Raw genomic sequence first — 22,192 nt, 5'->3', positions numbered from 1 at the left:
AGTTGGAGCCTATAAAATAGGGGGTTGGAGCCTCTCTTAGTTAGAGCTAAAAATATTGATGTATATTTTATTGAATATAAATGCTAAGAAGCATTTGGAGGTTTTTGTCCCAGAGGGGTTTCCACCAAAAAAACTATGTTTTTAACTGTCCTAATGTTTTCACATTGTTGAATGGTGTTGTTTAATATTTATTTATGCTTCATCACATAATAACATTAATTAATGCTCTATGAAGATACAAATATACTAATTGAAAGGAAATACTAATTCAGCCCCCTCTTAGTATTTCCAACATATCAAATAACATTAATTATTCATTGTGCAACACATATGTAAGAAAATACATTTATCATATAACTTGAATGATTGTTGACTAAGGGAGGGACTTCAATTATCCACCCAAACATAGGCCAGCTACACTTCATCTTTCTTGTAACTATCCAACCCCGAGCTGAAATAAGAGCTTGAGTTAACTTCTTAAGGAATTCACACTAATACTAATCAAGCAAATCACATAGGTATTGAGAGTCCATATTATCCGCACCTACTAAGCACTACAAAAATCCAGGGCACACTGCGCCTCCACTAGCCAAACACTATAGGAATCTAGAGTCCATAGTGTCTCCAATTGTTAAACACTACATGAATCAAAAGTCCACAGTGTCTCCACCTACCAAAAATTACAAGAATCTAGAGCACACAATACATCCACTTCCTAAACAATACAAAAATCCATAGCACATAGTGTCTCCACCTACTAAACACTGTGGTAATCCAAAATATATAATGCCTCCACCTACTAAGCACTACAGGAATACAATGTCCACAATGTGTTCACCTACTAAGAACTACAGGAATTTAGAGTCCATAGTGTCTCCATCTCCTAAGTAATATAGAAATCTAGAGTCCACAGTTTCTTCACCTGCTAATCACAATAGGAATCTAGAATCCGTAGTGTCTCCAGTTACTAAACACCACATGAATCTAGATTCATAATGTTTCCACCATCTAAACAATATAGGAATTTAGAGTCCACAGTGTCTCGACCTGTAAAGTATTATAGGAAACTAGAGTCCACAGTGCCTCCACCTACTCTTCTCTTGTATTCACTTTACGCCACACTCCTTTATGAGCTCCCAAATTCACTAACCTTGCATTTTCCTTTTGTGAACTCTCTCACACTTCCCTCCAACACATATGAGCATACTATCTCCCTTCTCCTTCCTATCGATTTTTTTTATGCCGACCCCATTTCCTACCTCTTGTGTGTTGACCATACTAACATGTCCCACGAGACAGAGAGGTCACATGAGCCTTATCCTTTACTACAAGTTTCCCATACACAACTTCAATGCTTTCACCAATTGACCATTTAATCCATTAGGGAGATAAGTGGTAAAATAAATGAAGTGGCTTGGGTTTAAGCACTTCCCAAACAACTCCTCCTACTCATACCTTTAAATCCATGTCCACTCCTTTAGCCCAATCATTATTTGTATTTCCACATTATTCACATGAATTATAATTCACAGGGACATTTACAAGAGGTGTAGAAAAAAAGGTTGTCACACTCATAATCTTCATGATTATTATGAATATAGTCCAACTAAATTACAAATACCTACAGGTTGCAAATCCACACCAATTGCATAGCTCCAACGCATATTATAGAGCTTGACCAAATACCATTTGTCTTTAGCCAACCATATTCATATCTACGCTTCTTTGGAAAACCTACCACAGAGTGACACATACAAACACACCTACACTAATCTATCATACAAATTTTATATTTTCTTTTGCCCTCCCACAAGGGAGATACACCCAAAGCTACCAACTCTAATACCATATTAAAAATTATTTGTACACACAAATCTATTCTATTTTCTTTACTACACACGATATCATATATTTTATACATAAAATCAGGGTTAAGATAGGTTGACTATCTTGACTAGTAATTCTAACTAGTTAAATGGATATCTCAACTATCCCTAACAAACTGAAATCAATTCTAAAGGAAAAATTGGTTATAACATATAAACCATCTTTTTAAAATATTATAAAGACAAAAGCACCTAATGTTTAGAATGTTACTTATTTAAATTAAACAATGTAATCACAACATCATTTTAATTTTAATTTATATATTTCAACAAAAAAATTAATTAAAATAAAAAATTATTTGCTCTATATAAAATAATTTATAAAATATTTTAATTTTACTCACCTAAACTAAAACATAATCAATATTATAATTAAAAATAAAATAAATTATTTTTTCAATATTATAATTTTAAAACCAAATGTTTTTATTTACTAACAAACTTAAAATATAAATTGCCATTTAAATTGTCATGTAAGGAAATAGGTTAATAGCCCAAGATCTAGAGGCATTTTGAAAAAGCAAAATCTATTCCTTAGAACCAGCAGCAAATAATTACTCATGACCACCAACACTTAATTTTAGCTGACCTGATTTTCCTTAAATAACAAAAATAAATTAAAAATTGCTTCAAAATAATGTCAACCCGCTACCATTAACCAACCACTAAGTAAAGAAAAAAATTTCAGTAGGCAAAAAAAAAAGCCCAAATTGAGTCTATGGAGAAAAGTCCCAAGGACTTGAACTATTAAAAAACGTGGGACTAAATTTTAACAATATTCGAGACTATTTCTACGCTGGCATCACATGCCATCATAGCCAGCGTCGCAAATTCATCGCAGAGTGGCTACCAAATGCTCTTCTCCGGCCGAGAAAATTATGATTTGTTTGGTCACACATGTTCTTTTTCGCGTTACGCTGGTCGCTCTCTTCACTGTTAAACTCTGACAAAGTTTTCATCCGAGACCGCAAACTACTCGACATTTGTTTCGTGACAGTTTCGACGCTTTGACAAGACGCACGATCTTTGACGTTTGAACTTTGAACAACGGCCATGTTCAACCTGCCGTGTTGTGCAAGACGCCCAGTGGTTGAATCGGCCCACATACGCGAGTCATTCTTACTGACCTGAACTTTCTTCACGAACTTGTTTATATATCAAGTTTGTGCCCAGAGAATTTAGCGCTTCATGTGAGTTGCTATTTATGATTGAGAATTTGTTTGCAGATTCCACCAACGAGCAAAAATCCTGAAGCGTTAGAGAGGGCAAAGAGAGGCTACCTCTGATTTGAAGATACTTACCGCTTTCAGAGAGCAATGGACCTTTTCGGTGTTCGAAATGCTCCCTGCATACTCAACGATCAGCCCAAGAACGATAAATCCCCAGGTATGTATCGACCCTCAATGATAAATCCTCAGGTGATGCAGCAGCTGCTTTCAGTTCAAGGGTTGTCGGATGAAAGAAAGGCCGAGTCCACTCATGGTAAGGGCCATTACACAGAGCTCCCTTCAGAATCTGAGGCATTATATAATCAAAAGGACTTTATGGGATCTTTGCCTCGGCAGAAGAGCACTGATTCAAGTCGGCCTGTGGGAAAACCCTATTTGTTGCCTCCTCAGCTAACAATCTTCTACAAAGGGACGATGAGAGTCTATGATATGTCCGCGCAAAAGGCACGCTTTATGCTATCCAAATCTTCTTTGAACTGACTATAGTGTCTGTGATTTTAGATCGATTGTATTGTAATAATTTCAATAACCATTCGTAGTTTTGATGTCCAGGCTCAAGCTATAATGGCGTTGGCTGGGAATATGATGGATTCTCCTGCAGATAACCCCACAACAGCAGCTTCCAGCAGGCCTTTGAGCTTACTTAGCACATCAACGCTCCGCCATACGGGATGCCTGGGTAAGGTGTAATTTGCTTCAACTGGTTAAATTACATAGAAAATTCATTAAAATATTCCATTTAAGAATATTTTGGAATTGAGAAACAGTCGTAAATTGTTTAACTTAGCTTTTATTTATTCAATTTCAAAATATTCTCGGAACCTACATCAACCTAAAAATGCCAAAATATTCTTGGAACCTACCATCAACATAAAAATGCCAGTTAATTATCCCTGAGCTTAAGTGGATTGCTGATTCCTTGAATATTCGGGAATCCCATGGACATAAAAATTGTCCATAAAAAAGCCAAAATATTCTCTGAACCTACCATCAACATAAAAATGCCAGTTAATAACCCCTGAGCATAAGTCAATTGCTGATTCCCAAAATATTCTGGAATCGGACAGACATGGCCACCGTACCCAAATATTCAGAGAATCAGCAATCCACATAAAAATGACCGTTAATAACTCTCTGAATTTTACATGTGCAGATATCCCTATGGCTAGGCAGCAATCTCTGCAACGTTTTCTGGAAAAACGCAAGGACAGGTAATTAATCGACATCAAGCCATCATTTTGAAGTTCCTCGTAAATTATACAATGTTTTATCTGTTGGTGTCATTCATCCAGACATCCACTTGTTTATATATTTGTATCATCCATCCCTACATCCACATGCAGATTGAGCAGCTCGGCTCCATATCGTAGGGTGTTCATGTCTAAGCAGCTCGCAAATGATGGGCTTTCTGCATAATTGTATCTCGGATTTTCCAATCTGCAAATCTGGCGTCCGCTGGAGCCCCCCGCCCTATTCTTTTGTTTTGTTTTATGATGAATACCTCGCATTTCGAGATGCATCGAGGATCCGCACCAGACCCCAACGTGCTTTGGCTGATTCCAATCAGAGGCTCCCACACACCTGCAATAGTGTGAACTGTAAATATGTCGATCTCAAGGGATGTACTTTGTGTAAGCCTCAAGTCTCGAAACAAGGGATTCATCATGTATCATAGGTGTGTTCTGTGCGATATATATTATGATCGTGAGCATGTGCCGAACTTCTGTTAATAAAATTGTCAGGCAGAAACGATGATCAATCCAGGTAGAATTTCTCAGATTACCGGAATTGATGTTCGAAAAAAGACTTAAAACATAAGTTCAACATAAGGTTTAGTCAATGTATAAAACGGCCAAAAATTCAATGCATATTTTATATACATGCTGATATTCTAAGAAAAAGTCATGCAACGATATAGTCCTTTTCTGCCTTTGTCAAAATGCACTTTGAGAGTTGCAGGGGTGATTATTGTTTGGAAACTAAAATTATTTTTATCGCTGAACAGTTATAATTAAATATTATATTATATAGTAGAATGTTTAATTTTTAAATATATATATATATAATAATTTAATATTAATTTTTTTATTAATTTAATGTTAATTTTTTCCATGAGTGCAAGTTTCTGTCATCCCTCACATTTATATATATATATATATATTCCCAGAAAAGTCATATTGGAATTGTCAGGTTAACAAGATTTCCAACCATTTACTATAATTCTTTTTTGTTTTTCCTTTCTTATTTTACTATTTCCTTTTCATTTATACCTTTCTCTTATATTTATATTTCTTCATTTTGTTTCTTATATGTAATTATTGGGTTATAAATATGATCAAAATAATAAAATATAATCATAATAATATAATTATAATTATAATAATAGAGTCATATATATATATATATATATATATATATATATATATATATATATATAATTTTAATAATTGATTTCTTATTTCTATTTATATATATATTATTTCAAGTATAAAATTTTTTTTTTTAATTTTTATATTTCGTATAATTTTAGTATAAAATATTATTTATTTTATATTTTGTATAATTATTTGTTGTATTTATTTGTTTTTGCATTTCTACAATATTTATTTTCTTGTTTAGATTAGTTTATCCATCTAAGTCTTGTTGATGAACCACACTAAGTGATTGGAAGCTAGTCTACTTGAAAAATTCCAATGTGATTTTCATGAAGATTTTCTTTATAAACAGTAAGGATCACCGAAGCTTGCCTTTAGAAACCCCAAGGACTTTTGATATTATATTATTAATATTATAAATACAAAGGATTAATATTGTAAATCAAACAGATTATAAACCTAAGGGATTAATATTATAAACTCACCGTATTAATCAACTGAAGGGTTTATTAATATTTAAAAACCCAAGGAGTTATTAATATTATAAACTCAAAAAATTAATATTAAACACCCAAGGGATTATTAATATTATAAGCCTAAAGGATTAATAAACCCAAAGGATTGATAAACCAAAAGGATTAATATTATAATCCCAAAATATTAATAAACCCAAGGGATTATAAATATTATAAACCCAAGAGATTAATATTATAAACTGAAGGGATCAATATTATAAACCCTTGAGATTAATATTATAAACTCAAAGGATTGATGATATTGTAGAGATTATTACTATTATAAACCTAAGGGATTAATATCATAAACCCAAGGGATTAATATTATAATCCATGGGGGTTAATATTATAAACCTAAGGGATTAATATTAACAATGTAGTATATTAATAAACCCAAGGGATTAATATTATAAACCCAAGGAATTAACATTAAATCCTAAGATAAATATTATAAACCCTAGAATTAATACTAAAGCCTAAGATTAATATTATAAAATCAATGGATTAATATTAAACCCTAGGATTAATATTATAAACCCAAGAGGTTACTATTAAACTCATGATTAATATCGTAATCCCAAGGGATTATAGACACTAAAATATTATTATGCATGTTAGGGATTTATATTATAAACCCAAGGGATCAATATTATAATCTCAATGGATCAATAAACCCAAGGGAGTAATATTATGAATCCAAGGGATTGATATTATAAATACAAGAGGTTGATAAATCCAAGGGAACATTAATATTGTAAACCCAAGCGATTAATATTATCAACCCTCGGGATTAAAATTATAAACACAAGGGACTACTAATATTATAAATTGAATGGATTAATAAACCCAAGAGATTACTAATATTATAAACATAAGGGATTGTTAGAGAATCTAGGGCAAAATGGTGTTGTGATGATTCTCTGAGACTTGATAACAATTTGTGAAGTCTTTTTACTTTTCTTAGTTAGTTTATACTTCTTCTTCTTATTATTAGTGCATATGTGTGTGCTTCATCAAACTGCTACCAAAAAGAAAATAATAAGAACATAGAATTTGGCTCTCTCCCAGGGACAAACCCTCTCCGCTCTTGAGAGTGAAATTGTCACGCCCCCAAGCCGGCGGTAGTCTTTCAACCGCTCTTAGTGAGGTGTGGCACCACCGAACACTTTCTTTTTACCAATACTTATGTTCATGAACTATGCCTAACCACTTACTCCTTCTCAGTTTGTGTTTTGCAACCAAGTATTATTATGTTATCCTTTATACCAATGAACACCCATACACATTCATTATCATCAGCAATTATAAATGAAGAACACAATTACACAGTATAAAGGGAGGGGCAACTCCCTCAACAATGAGTCTGCCCGATAATATATTATACAATCGTTTACAACAGTTACAAAGCTTTACAAGTATACTTGGAAACTCCAAGTTTCAAACTTAGCCAAATTTACAATCTTCGGCAAACTCGGTTGCCCAGCACGTCGGCGCCTCTGCACGGTCTCCGCACGACTCACCAACCGTTCGTTCACCTCGTCGCACGATCGTGTTGTTTGCCCAACTTGGGTGCGCCTCCAAGTTGCCACACACGAGCGCCGCCACCCGAGACACACCTCCGTTCACAATCTCAACACTTCACAAAGTCACCGTGCACACTTGCACGATGGGCGGGCGCTCACCTGAGTTGCCAAGACACCTGTGTCAAGTCGTCACACAAACCGGGCGCTTCTCCGTTTCACCGTCGAGCACCTTCGCACAAACCGGGCGCCACACACCCGTGCATGCCCTCACCCAACTGCTGGGTGCTCCTGCCCACGCCCTTCACCCACAACCGAGTTAAGCGAGTCTCCTCCATGCAACCAAGCCCAAGAATGGGCGCATCTATAATCTGTGCCTTCCTCCTTAGTTCTGCGCACTAGACCTGCGCTTTACTCCTTTGAGCGAAGATGTTGAGCGATGTCGAATGTGTTGAAATGCCATCCAACGCATCTCCATATATACCAAACGCAGGGCGAAGTCTAGGCTGCCCAGCCGACTCGCCCAACGCCCTTACTTCATCGCAAAAGCCACCTAAACATCAAGTCGGCCTTCCTACACATGCGTTCACCCTCCGTCGGCTTCACACATTCGTTGGTCGGCCTCCATAACTCCTAAGTCATGCTCCACGCATATATACATGCTCGCCCTCCTTCTATTATGCGCATAATACACCGTCGCATATCAAGGGAGCTCGCACTTCGTCCAACTGCAGTCGCACTTCAAGCCAGAGCGTTCGTTCAACCTTCATCCACGGTCGCACTTCACCCGGTGGGCGAGTCAAGGACCGTAGGTCCTTACATCCTCCTCCACCTAAAATCATTGTCGTCCTCGAAAACATACCATCCTGGTAGCCATCCACCAAGATCAACATCAATATCTGTCTCATCCTAAGTCCATGATGTCAACTTCTCCACATACTGCAAACATCCCTGCAACATATGTAGAATCACATCTCCATCATGTATCGTCCTCATCTTGTAGTCTGCCTGTCAAGATACTCCACTTGATACGGACATCTCTCTGCACAAATGTCAATTCATGCGGATCCAACTCATGCCGACACACCTATGCACATTGGTACCCCTCATGACTCGAACTGATTGGGTAGCTAATCCAACCATACGCCCAAACCACAAGAATGCACATCCTTATGCCACCATAAGTCTTTCCCTGACTTCTGCTACATCTCGGACTCATCAAGAATCTATCCAATTCCCATGCTCAGGTCCATGGGAAACTCCATCCCATCTGCAACATGTTCAAGCCATGACCTTGTTGCACAAGAGTGTACAACCTCTCCACTGGCTCATACATCTCCATGTCATAATAGCGTCTGCACAACATCCTTTGCTTCGGCATTCCACATAGAATGTTCATGAATGACACCTCTACACATGCTCCCGCATAATGTCTCTGCATGACTGTCATGCTCCATGTCTCCAACTTGATGTCCATGACTTCAGTTTTCCATGATGTCCAACCCATGTAGACTCCATCCCAACATCTGGCCATCTACATCCAAGTCTGCAATTTGTCATAAAGAAGCCTCCTCTCAAGGCCCCTTGGTAAGTTGGTGTAGCCCCTTCCAAACAAGGTCCCTACACCAACCCTTCTCCAAGGTTGTATTATAGAGAAAGAAGGGCCAGGAAGTTTCCTCCCTGACTCCCATCCACCCATGTATCATATTGATGATGTGTCCTCAAGTATTTGTGCATAGCCTCAATCTCCTCAGATGTACACCCAAGCTCACCTAGCTTGTCCTTCGTCAACTGAAAGTCATATATGCCCATAGCATACCTGCAAAAATCCATTATACCAGCTGGATCTCTACCTTCATAATCCTCATCAATCACTGCCTCTGAAGTAGTACTCAGACTCCCTTCATTTGCAACTCCATTGTGAAGATCATCAGTAGAAGATGTCTCTGTCAAGTGCTTCAAGGTTCGTGAGATTTCCCTTTCACTTACTTCATTATTTCTCACTCTTGCAACGAAGTCAATCAGCTTCCCTTCCTTCGTTGTTTGAGTCATACTCCCAACTCCTCTTTGCTCCACATCCTCATACTTCACATTCGGATCTTTGGGATACAAAGTCATAGAATTCATCCTCGGTCTATACCCCAAGCAACTCCTTCTATTCATCGGAACCATCATGGTTCTTCCTTCAGCTGTGATCAAGAGAATGTCCTGATCCACCATTGGTATGGCTTGTGCAAGCTTCATGAAATCTTGCCCCAACACCATAGAATGATCATCCATGTCCACGATCCTCAAGTCCAACTTTCCAAACCACGATCCCACTCTCACTTGAGTGTTTTCCATCACACCAGTAACAGCTTTCATGGTAGAGTTGATTGCTTTGAAAGCACTCCATTCCCTCTCCATCTTTGCTTTCTTCCCAAAATAATTTTCTGCTTTCCTGCTTAAGAAGCTATGAGTAGCCCCCGTATCCACCAAAGCTTCAAATCTCTTGCCCTTCACGGTCACTTGCACAAAACTTAGCTTCAAGGAATCACCTCCTTCTGTCCGCTTTATCTTGTGTCTCACATCAGCAACCTTCTTCAAGAATTCGGCCTCAGAAGTGTCAATTGGCTTGTGCTCCAACTTGACATTCCTCCTAAGGTACTTCACTTCCTTGCTTGGCTCTTCTAAGCAACTCGATCCTAGTCTAGCTTGACTCCCTTCAAGCTTGTCCTCCATCGACTTCTGCTCAAGTGCACCAACCAAGTACCCATTGACTACTTCCATAGAACTAAGCTTCCGAACATCCTCTGGATTGTCTCGGTAGTGAGTTCCCAGCCTGTCAATGTAGTCGAGATCTTCCTACTCAATTACAATGATCTTCTTACCAAGAAGCTTCCTCTTTATTTCTTCCTCAACTTGCTTGATTTCGGCTTCCACCATGGCTCTTTTCTTCCTTAACTGGGCTCTCTCATCCAAGAGCTCTTGAAGACCAAGACCACTTCGTCAGATCTCCTCATTAAGTTCCTTGAGTTCAACATCCGTTGTACTTCCGCATTGGCTTTTGAGTTCTTCAAGTTCCTTCCTTAGTTTCGAACAGCTTTCCCGAAACTTCATGTTCTCAGCCTTCATCGAAACCTAGTTAGAACTCCATTGATCCATCTGTTCCAACACTTTGTACCAGAAGACTTCACCTGCATCATGGCTAGATTCACTTGCCATAGGTTCATCCACCATCCTTGCCTTTCAGTCTTCTCCAAGTTCCCTGCAAAACATGAACTAGCTCTTGTTCCACTTATATGTGAAATCCGCTTCCTTCACCTGCAAGTACCTGTTCACCAACTGTCAAGCTTCTTCAACCCTGAATCAGCTTCAATCACTAGCTCCAACCGAGCTCTAATACCAATTGTCACGCCCCCAAGCCGGTGGTAGTCTTTCAACTGCTCTTAGTGAGGTGCGGCACCACCAAACACTTTCTTTTTACCAATACTTATGTTTGTGGACTATGCCTAACCACTTACTCCTACTCAGTTTGTGTTTCACAACCATGTATTATTATGTTATCCTTTATACCAATGAACACCCATACACATTCATTATCATCAGCAATTATAAATGAAGAACACAATTGCACAGTATAAAGGGAGGGGCAACTCGAACAATGAGTCTGCCCGATAATATATTATACAATCTTTTACAACAGTTACAAAGCTTTACAAGCATAATTGGAAACTCCAAGTTTCATACTTAGCCAAATTTACAATCTTCGGCAAACTCGGTTGCCCAGCTCGTCGGCGCCTCTGCACGGTCACCGCATGACTCACCAACCCTTCATTCACCTCGTCGCACAATCGTGTTGTTTTCCCAACTTGGGCGCGCCTCCAAGTCGCCACACACGGGTGCCTCCACCCGAGACAAACCTCCGTTCACAATCTCAACACTTCACCAAGTCACTGTGCACACTTGCACGACAGGCGGGCGCTCACCTGAGTCGCCAAGACACCCGTGCCAAGTCGTCACACAATCCGGGTGCTTCTCCGTTTCACTGTCGGGCACCTTCGCACAAACTGGGCGCCACACACCCGTGCGCACCCTCACCCAACCGTCGGGCGCTCCTGTCCATGCCCTTCACCCACAACCGAGTTAAGCAAGTCTCCTCCGTGTAACCAAGCCCAAGAATGGGTGCATCTATAATTTGCACCTTTCTCCTTAGTTCTGCGCACTAGACCTGTGCTTTACTCCTTTGAGTGAATATTTTGAGCGATGTCAAATGTGTTGAAATGCCATCCAACGCATCTCCATATATATCAAACACAAGGTGAAGTCTAGGTTTCCCAGTTGACTTGCCCAACGCCCTTACTTCATCGCAAAAGCCACCTAAACATCAAGTCGGCCTTCCTATACATGCGTTCACCCTCCGTCGGCTTCACACATTCGTTGGTGGGCCTCCATAACTCCTAATTCATGCTCCACGCATATATACATGCTCGCCCTCCTTCTATTATGTGCATAATACACTATCGCATATCAAGGGAGCTCGCACTTCAAGCTGGAGCGTTCATTCAGCCTTCATCCGTGGTCGCACTTCACCCGGTGGGCGAGTCAAGGACCGCAGGTCCTTACAGAAACCCTTTGTAATTTTTCTCTTATTGAAGCTTCTTATTTGAACAACTGCCAAACCCTAGACCTTTGACTAAGATCTCCTCCAAGCATGAGTCAAATCCCTCCTCTTTTTGCACTATCACTTTCGACACTTCTTATTTCGGCACTTTGTCTTCGAGCACTTTGTCTAGGTTAGGAAACCCTACAATATTAGGTTTTCTCTTATTTGCTATAAAGAGATCCTTTTTCACCTTTCTTTGGATACCTTGTGGACCTTAATGCACAACTAAATGAGACCGTTTATGCTGTTGCCCTTGACTGTTGTTGAATCTGCAAAAAATTACCTTGCTGAAGTATTCACATGTGCTCACAGAAGCCCTAGAATATCCCTCCTTTCTTCGCTTTCCTTTTCTTCCTTCTTTGCCAGATGAGGAGGCCTAACAAACCTTGTATATTAGCCCAAAACAAAGAGATGGTTGCTGTTGTGCTTGACAGGAGAGAGACCTATTTTTCCCTTGTACGTGTGGCTATTGATGCCCTAGAGAATAGCCTTGTACCTTCATTGTCCTTCCTTGTCTCTTCGCTTCCCTAACAGACTTCTTATCCACCTTTACCCAGCTGTCCTACAACATTCTAGTCACCCTTCTCTTTGCAGATTTCAGAGCTTGTGTTATATGTCCAAATGAGGAATGGACAACCTCTATCAATAGAGGTTTGTCCCTCCTTTCTCAAGCCGACATGACTATCCATTAGGTTGACTTGAATGTCTTCTAGGCCAACTTGACAGTTGCATTATATTTCACATTTATTCATCGTTTTTGCTGCTTGTAGACTTCGTTGGTGCTAGAAGAGGATTTGACTATGCCTGGAATTATTTCCTTGACCTTGGATGATGACTTACATGATGTAACATACCCTCAAAGGGTCTTTTGATAATTACATTTTGACTTTGACTCTATAGAAGCACTTCAAAATGTGCTTAACCTATTTTCAATGAGAAATAAACTCATTGACAAATAATACAAAAATAATTTCTCTTTTCTTAAATAAGTACAAATATAAACATTACATTTACGAAGACCAAACCTAGTTACATTTTCTCCAACACTCCCTCTTAACTAGAGAGGTATTCATACAAAAATACAAGGTGTTTGGAAATTTTCAGTCTTGAAAAATTCACATAAGAGAAACTCGATTAGCAATCCATCTGTTATAGCATCATAACCATTAGCATTTTCATATTGCAAGGCCTTGACTAACGGCTCCATCTCTTCATGGGACCATGAGCCACAATGCTGGTGAGACCAATGATTTATAGATACCTTCATCATTGTCTCTAAAGGTAAATAACCACCTAGGTGTTCTCAAGTATGACCTTCTAGGACTATTCTTATCTTGGGTTCCCAACCCTCAAAGAATAGCAGTCCTCTTGCCTACTCTTGTCTTGGATGCAATACACATCCTCAAAGAGTATCGAATGCCAGATGATTACCTAATCCTACCATTCTTTCTTCCCAAGTGAAGACAAGAATGTTGTGTCTATCTTGTGTTCACATTTTCATTCATGGCCTTCATCTAGACTTACGGCTGCAAGGCCCATGAAAAGAAATACACAATTGTCACTCCTTTGTAATCAGGGGTGATTCAAAACTCCCTCTTGATCAGGGATCTATCAGAGCTCCCTCTTAACTGAGGACTCTTTCCTTCATTAACAACTTCTTCTTCATGGGTCCTTTAGCTACATGATCTCCTTCCTTTCTTGATGTCATGAAGTCTTCGATTGTACTTCTTCTTGGTAGGGCACCATCCATCCATCACTTTCCTTCTTGGTTAGTCATGTCATTGCTTCATGGAAAGTGACTATCAGGTTCTTCTTGTCATCTTGGCTACTCCTTTGTCATCTTGTTCATGCTTCAGAATGGTCTCCTCATGGATGCTCCATTGTACTTGCTAGGTTATATGCTTTGACTTAGGAGCCCATCATGACTTCATCCTAATACTTATTCAACATTATTTTTCCTGTTGTTGGATGGCTTCTTCATCACGACATCTTCATAGAGTAGAATAAGTTATTTGCACCTTTTATATCTCCTAGGCCTTCATAGGTGTCAAGGGTCATTTCTTCCTTCATCAGATTTATCATGCCTTATTTCGGGAGATATCTTTCAAGGCATTTTGTCAGATAGTGATTCTTGATGATCATGGTGTTCTTCACATGTTTGATCTCTTTCTTTATTTCCTTCTTCTTAGATAGATTGATCAACCACCTAATGCTTCTTGTGGAAGCATTCCTTCATCCCTTGCTTTCAACATTTCTTCTTGTTTCTTAGTCAACAATCTTGTGCTCCTTATGTGAGAATTTTCTTTTGTTGACCTCAATTCCATCACATCACATGCCTTCGAGCATATTCTTGGTGAAAGAGATCATTTCATGATTGATCATGTTATATAACTATACCCATGACTCAATAATATACAAATTATGACACGACTTAAACTTTGATGCATACATACCTCATCTTGATCCTCCTTGATCATTCTTTGGTGTAGCCCTTTCTGCTTCATCTTAGCCTTCCTGTATATCATCCCTTTTTTCTTGAATCCTATGAGTGGGATTCCCAATAAGACATCTTCCTTGGTTCACGAACCTTGTGTTGAAGATTCCATCATAGGATCTTAAGGATCCTTGCCTTGTAAATGTTTCATACCTTTTATGATTTAGGTCTTCTAATATTCTTGTCATGATCAAGTTTTCTTCCATCATATATGAGGTGCTATTCTAGGTATGTTCCTTCTACATGAATATCTTTGCGCTATATTTTCCATGCTCCTATATTCTAGAAGATATTTTTAATTATCCATTTTTCTTCTTCTCATAAATGCTACATCTACATGAATGTCTAGAACTCCATGTACATCATGATGCTAGATTCTAGAGGGTAATTATAGACATGCAATTTAATTTATTCCTGCATGCTCCTATTCTACTCAAAACTTTGAAATAATTCTAGAAGCAAAGAGTTTGACCTAGTCATGTAGTAGAGATCCGGAGGATCTTCCTTCTTTCGCTTCTTTTCTTCCTCTTCCACCTCTTGAGTTATATGAGCTTCCTCTCTCTTTCTCTTCTTGTTGTTGTCCTTCTTAATCTTGGGACAATTCCTTTTGTAGTGTCCATATTCTTGGCATCCAAAACATTGGATCTTGGACATGTCTTTGTTGTTTGTTCTTCATGGACCAAACTTGCCAAATTTACCCTTTCTTTTGGCCATGGTAGCAAATGCTTGCTCCTTTGATCCCACATCTTCTTTCACCTTAGGTCTAGTCTCCTCTGTTATGCATAGAGACCACATATCACTGAGAGTGGTTGCTTCCTTCTTCGCATAAATGCTTGATGTGAAGTTTCCCCACACCTCGGGTAGAGAATTGAGTACAACAGTTGTCATCTTTGTCAGACATGACTTCCCCAAGCTCTTGAAGTTGATCTCTCATCTCAGAGATTTCATGAAGTAGGGAGCTATTCCTTCCTTTTTTATCTTCATCTTGTATAATTAATTCCTCATAGATAATACTTCTCTGGTGGTGGATACTGCGAATAGCTCTACTAGCTTATCATAAATTTCTTTTGATGTCTCAAACTTGGAGACATAGGAAATGAGAGAGTGCTTGATTGATTCTATTAGAATCTTTTGAGTGTAGAAATTTCACTTGTAGAACAAACTGATATATGCAATGTCCTAAAGCATAATACTTTTTCTACTTCTACAAAAAATTAAGCGGAAGCATAATAAAATTCATGAGCAACATCAAGTAGAAACATGCATAACTGATCAAGAGACATCAATCACACAACACAGAATATATCACCGGGGAAAGCACTAGCATAAAACCCCAACACTATATTATCAATCAAGTGGAAATACTCTTCACAATACAAAAAGAATCATCTCAATAGCTATCCTGCTCTCTCTGTACTCTGATGATCTTCAATTAGAAGATGAAAATCATGGACTACCTAGGCCACAATATATAGGCTACAAGTCCTCCAATCTCCTATAATAGATCCTTCTCCATGCAAGGAATACTTATTAGAAATATCCAAGCATCTGATAGTACACTGTCCCACATCTGATCTCAACTGGGTCTCTCACAGAACTGACATGCAACAGTTATCCATGAGTGAATTCTGAGTTATCTAAAATAATAGTTGTCACATGCATGCAAGCATTAACAAACTATATTTTATTATTTTAACAACTTGTTAAAATAATCTAACTGGACTTGACTAGTTAGAACTAAGTCAACTGATTCTCTCATTATAGAACTCATACTTATTCCCTCAATCAGTGGAGGAAATTAAGGATAAGTTCCTCAATCAGTGGGACAACTCATGTGCATGCTCACAAAGATTTCAAATTCGAATTTCCTTAACTAATTAACTCAACTGAATTAATTAATTAATATTTCCAACTGCTGTTAAGACCAAAATTAATTTTACTTCCTATAGATAGACTAGGGACTGCTATAAATAGGAAGGGACCCAGAAATATTATTTTTAGAACTTTCTATTTTTAGCAGTTTCACCTCTCACCCAATGTGGCCAATGACCTCACTGGCCAAACTGCTATTTTTAGACATGCTATTTTTAGCAGGTCTATTTTTAGCACATTCTAAATTTAACATTTCTTGTTGCACATTTTTCAACATTGAGCTCTTGTCTCATCCTGATTGTACTTGGCTAAGGCTTGAGTCTGTTCCTTGGCAGGGACAATGATGTTCCCCTTGACATATTCTAGGAGCTCATTCTCCTTGAGAAGTAGATCAGTCCTCTTCTTCCATGCAAGAAAGTTATTGGTGCCTACCAATTTATTGCTTTCATTGCAAAAAGGCATTGATTTATATTTAGAAGGGGACATGTACTTACTTGATAGATCTTGAGTTTTGATGGATTTTCTTTGTCCTTGAAAGCTTGATGGCTTGTCTTCCCTGGATCTTGATGTCCTTCAAGTTGTCTTCTCCAAGTGGAATTACTTGGTGATGAGGTGTTTCGGAGGACTTGTAGCTTGATGTAGACCTTCTTCTTCTTTTATATAAGGCTCTCCTTCTAGCTTTGTAGGCGTCCTTGATGAATGATGGATCATAGACCCTTCTTGTCCTTGAAGTGGTTGAGACTTCTAGGCTTTATGATTCAACTTTTTAGATGTTTGAGTGTTCTTGAGTTTCCCTTTCCTTGATGTGTCTCCTTCCCTATGATACCAGGTGAGAGAATCTAGGGCAAAGTGGTGTTGTGATGGTTCTCTCTGACTTGATAACAATTTGTGAAGTCTTTATACTTTTCTTAGTTAGCTTATACTTCTTCTTATTCTTCTTAGTGCATATGTGTGTGCTTCATCAATATGCTACCAAAAACAGAATAACAAGAACACATAATTTGGCTCTCTGCCAGGGACAAACCCTCTCCACTCTTGAGAGGGAAACCCTTTGTAAGTTTTCTCTTATTGAAGCTTCTTATTTGAACAACTCCTAAACCCTAGACCCTTGACTAAGATCTCCTCCAAGCATGAGTCAAATCCTTCTTCTTTTTGCACTATCACTTCCGTCACATCTTTTGGTACTTCTTCTGGCACTTTGAATTCTAACACTTTATCCTCTAGGTTAGGCAACCCTAAAATATTAGGTCTTCTATTCTTTGATATAAAGAGATCTTTTTTAACCTTTCTTTGGATACCTTTGGACCTTAATGCACAACTGAATGGGACCGTTTATGCTGTTGCCCTTGACTGCTGTTGAATCTGCAAAAAATTACCTTGCTGAAGTATTCACACGTGCTGATAGAAACACTAGAGTATCTCTCCTTTCTTCACTTTCCTTTTCTTCCTTATTTGCTGGATGAGGAAGCCTAACAACCCTTGTATATTAGCCCAAAACAAAGAGATGGTTCCTAATGCACTTGACCACATACATACCTCTTTTTCCCTCATACGTGTGGTTGTTGATGCGTTAGAGAATAGCCCTATACTTTCGTTGTCCTTCCTTGTCTCTTCGTTGCCCTAACAGATTTCTTATCCACCTTTACCCAACTGTCCTCCAACGTTCTAGTCACCCTTCTCTTTGCGGATTTCAGAGCTTGTGTTATATGTCCAAATGAGGAGTGGACAACCTCTATAAATAGAGGTATGTCCCTCCTTTCTCAAGCTGACATGACTGTCCATTAGGCCGACTTGACTGTCTTCTAGGCCGACTTGACAGTTGCATTATATTTCACATTTATTCATCATTTTTGCTGCTTGTAGACTTCGTTGGTGCTAGGAGAGGATTTGACCATGCTTGGAATTATTTCCTTGACCTTGTATGATGACTTACATGATGTAACATGCCCTCAAAGGGTCTTTTCATAATTACATTTTGACTTTGACTCTCTAGAAGCACTTCAAAATGTTCTTAACTTATTTTCAATGAGCAAAAAACTCATTGAGAAATAATACAAAAATAATTTCTCTTTTCTTGAATAAGTACAAATATCAAGAAATCGGAGAGGAAGGAACGCTCGGCTCTGAAACTGGAAGATGGCTACGGCAGCGAGCCTCCCCTGCGCAAGAATTGGAGCTACCGTTTGGGTGAATGTTGGAGGTGAAGCAGAAGGGACGGCCATAGTCTCTGGCCTTCGCAGACCTGGCCTCAAACGTGTGGTGAAGAAAACCCCGAAACCCCTTCGAATAACCTGCAAGGACGTTTTCACTCAGTCCATCGCCAGGGAAGATCACGATTCTCTGGGTACAGCAGATATATTGGAAGGTTTGAACAAAACAAAGGCAGATCGGAAGGAAGAGACTGGGAAGCCGAGTGAGGACAGAGATCGGCAAACTTTTTCGCTCAGAATCCTACTCGGGGGCGGAGAATCTTTAGGGCTTGGGCCAATCTTCGCAGATCTAGCCAGTAGGCATTTCTTCAGGCCAATCGCCCCTTTGCCATACCTTGCATGTAAAGATGGGGGACTGCATGTAGTAGATCCAACCCACCTCACAAATGCTCGGTCCAAAATTCACAGATCCAGGCCGGATCTAAAAGATCGGAGCAGTCTTCAAGTCTATTCAGAACCAAGGAATCAGATCGGCTGGTTTAGGCATCAAATGAGCGGAGGGCACGCTTCCCTGAAGGCAGATCGACCCAAAAAGAGGCACGACCTAGAAGAACGCACACAGCTGGACCATTTGGCAACCAGCACAGACACCGGTTCAGATAGAGCTCAGATAAACAGCAGACATCAGGTAACCAATAATCGTTTCCATATTTTCATTAAAACCCCTGAAAAGAAATCTATCTTAATCTGGGTAAGTGGAGATAGCTATGTTTCGCTGTTAAAGCAGCAAATTTGTGCTTTGACTGGCTATCCTGGCCAGATCCAACATTTAGTCAGTGGCAGGTGGTCTCTCCAGGACAACAGAACCTTGGGAAGCTACGAGATCAGCCCAGGAGAAACCATTGTCTTGAACCTCAGGCTGAGAGGAGGGGCACCATCCCAGGGACAACCAAGCAGCACAGGAGGGGAAAAGGGGAAAACAGCACCCCAGAATAAATCTAAAGGAGCTCCATCCTATAAAAATATTCTCCAAGGCAACAGAGAACCGAGATCCTCCCCAGATCAAGGCGGATACACACCCCGGCCATACATAGTAGACCAGCTAGGGCAAACTCCAGCCCTTAATTTTGATTCCACAGGGCTGGATAACTATGTTGAGACATATGAATCGCAGGCCCTCATATGCCGATTCAACAGCTTTTGGCCAACACCTACGAAGCTATTTCATTGGATCTTTGTCAATTGGACCATGGAATGCGAGATACACTTATGCTCCAAAGGGTTCTTCATAGTCAGATTTGCATCCAGGGAAGCCAGAGATACAATCATCAATGCTGGACCTTGGTTTTGGGGAACGACGGGGCTGTTCATGACCCCATGGTTAACAGACTTCGATCCAAATAAAATGACAGTTTCCAAAATGCCAGTCTGGGTCCGTCTACACAACCTTCCCCTACATTTCTGGAGCGAACGAGTATTAGAAGGAATCGGGAACAGCATAGGGAAATACATCAAAACAGATACGGAAAGGATTGATGAAAGGATCTTCACTTTTGCACGAATTTGTGTGGAAGTGGATCTAAGTAAAGGGCTACCGGACAACATAAGGCTGATCTACAAACAACAAGACTGGTTGCAAGCATTAGACTACGAAAATACTGCTTTTAGGTGTAGACTCTGTAGACAAACAGGGCACCTGCAAAGCACATGTCCAGAAGCTAAAAAAGTAAACAGCAAAAGGAAGCAGAAAGGAAAACAGAAGAAAGGATGGTTCTTTTCCCCTCCAGTCTCAGAAGATGAAGAATCAGAAGCCAAAGAGGAAGATACCACCACAGAGAAAGTGGAGGTCTCCCAAGAAATGGGAAATCAGAAGGGAACCACATCAGACACCAAGGCATCATAGCTTTACCCAAATCAGGCAGAGAAGACTACTGATGACCAGATCATGGGAGGGATAAAGCGGCACCATCAATCAGACACATCAGATTCAGACAAGGAATTAGGCACACAGAAAGCAGAAACACAGTTAGTCTTAGCCACGATCGAGCCCACTCAAGGAGAGTGGCGCAAGGTCGAAAAGAAAAAAGGAAGGAAAACCTGAAGCGTGAGTTTTACTCATATATGATTCTCAGTTTTCTTTTCTTTCACTCCTCTCCTCTCTCTCTCTCTTCTTTTCTCTTCTTTCTTTTGCACGTTAGTTTAGTAACGTTGCGAAGGGTGCCATGGCACTCGAGCCCTTTGGGCAGCTTATGGAAATGCATCATGCATCTGCAATTGTAACTTTTCATTTTCTAATAAAAGGTTACAGATTTTTTCTTCGGAAAAAAGTACAAATATCAACATTACATTTATGAAGACCGAACCTAGTTACATTTTCTCCAACAAGGATTAATCAACCAAAGAGATTTATATTATGGAGATTTGGGATTAATATTATAAACCCAAGGGATCAATAAAATAAAGGGATCAATATTATAAACCCATGGAATTAATAAACCCAAAGGTTTATTAATATTATAAACTCGAAGGATTAATATTATAGACCTAGTGGATTAAGAAACCTAAGGGATTATTAATATTGTAAACCCGAGGGATTAACAGTATAAACCTCTCGTATTGATAAACCCTTGAGATTGATATTATAAACCCTTGGGATTAATATTTTAATAATTCCAATAAATTATTAATATTATAAATTCAAGGAATTAATCAACTCAAGGGATTAATATTATAAACCCAAGAAATTAATAAACCAAAGCATTTATTAATATTATAAACCCAAGATATTAATTTTATAAACCCAAAGGAATAATAAATGCAAAGAATTATAGATTTTATAAACCAAAGGAATTAATATAAAAAATGCAATGGATAAATAAATCCAGTGGATTAATATTACAAACCTAAGGGATTAATGTTGTGTGTGGAGCATGATTGTTCAGAGGTCTCTGTTTCAGCCGGATGTATACCCAGGAAGTTTAGTACACCCCTCCATGCGGGGGGGACTTGTCCCCCCCACGGGGGTCTGGGGCGGCCCATCCCCCCCGGCTGGGGGGTCCGGGGGCCAGCGGTCTCCCGGCGGGGGCTCGGGGGCAGCCCCCGAAGCCAAAAATAAATGTAAAATTGCCTTGTAAAAGTATAGTAATTTCTAGTCAATCTGGGCCGTTCATTAGGTGGATGATCTGACGGTAGAACTTATGTTTAGTTTAGGGTTTTTTGCCCTAGAAGGCAACCCTCTCTTTGTATGAGGGCATTGTATTTGAGGCTGTGTGATAGATGTGTATTCTGTGAGCGGGAAACAGAGAGGTGAGGCTGTGAGAGAAAACAGAGGATATTACAGCGGATTTGCTGTAGGTTGTGTCTCTTCATTTTGCTGGATAATAGAAAGGAAGGACTGGCTATTCGGGGTGGACGTAGCCCAAACTGGGTGAAACACGTATATCTGTGTCTCTCTTGTTTTGTGCATTTTCTGTGTTTATATTTCTGCAATATTTTATGTGTTCTAT

The 22,192-nt window shown here is 39.2% G+C and overlaps 1 long non-coding RNA gene across 1 annotated transcript; it reads left to right on the top strand.

Annotated features, from left to right (window-relative positions):
• The first annotated feature begins 3,541 nt into the window (after nucleotides 1-3,541).
• LOC149203127 (uncharacterized) lies at nucleotides 3,542-4,796 on the top strand. The gene is made up of 3 exons (XR_016253599.1): nucleotides 3,542-3,794; nucleotides 4,269-4,326; nucleotides 4,459-4,796. It is a non-coding gene; the product is annotated as an uncharacterized LOC149203127 (long non-coding RNA).
• The last annotated feature ends 17,396 nt before the right edge of the window (nucleotides 4,797-22,192 follow it).

This window comes from Pinus tabuliformis, chromosome 2_1 (assembly GCF_031772625.1).
Source record: "Pinus tabuliformis cultivar Carrire ecotype Pingquan chromosome 2_1, CPIR1, whole genome shotgun sequence".
Classification (NCBI taxonomy): domain Eukaryota; kingdom Viridiplantae; phylum Streptophyta; class Pinopsida; order Pinales; family Pinaceae; genus Pinus; species Pinus tabuliformis.
The sequence above is the reverse complement of the archived record's forward strand: the minus strand, read 5'-3'. Positions and strand labels throughout refer to the sequence as shown.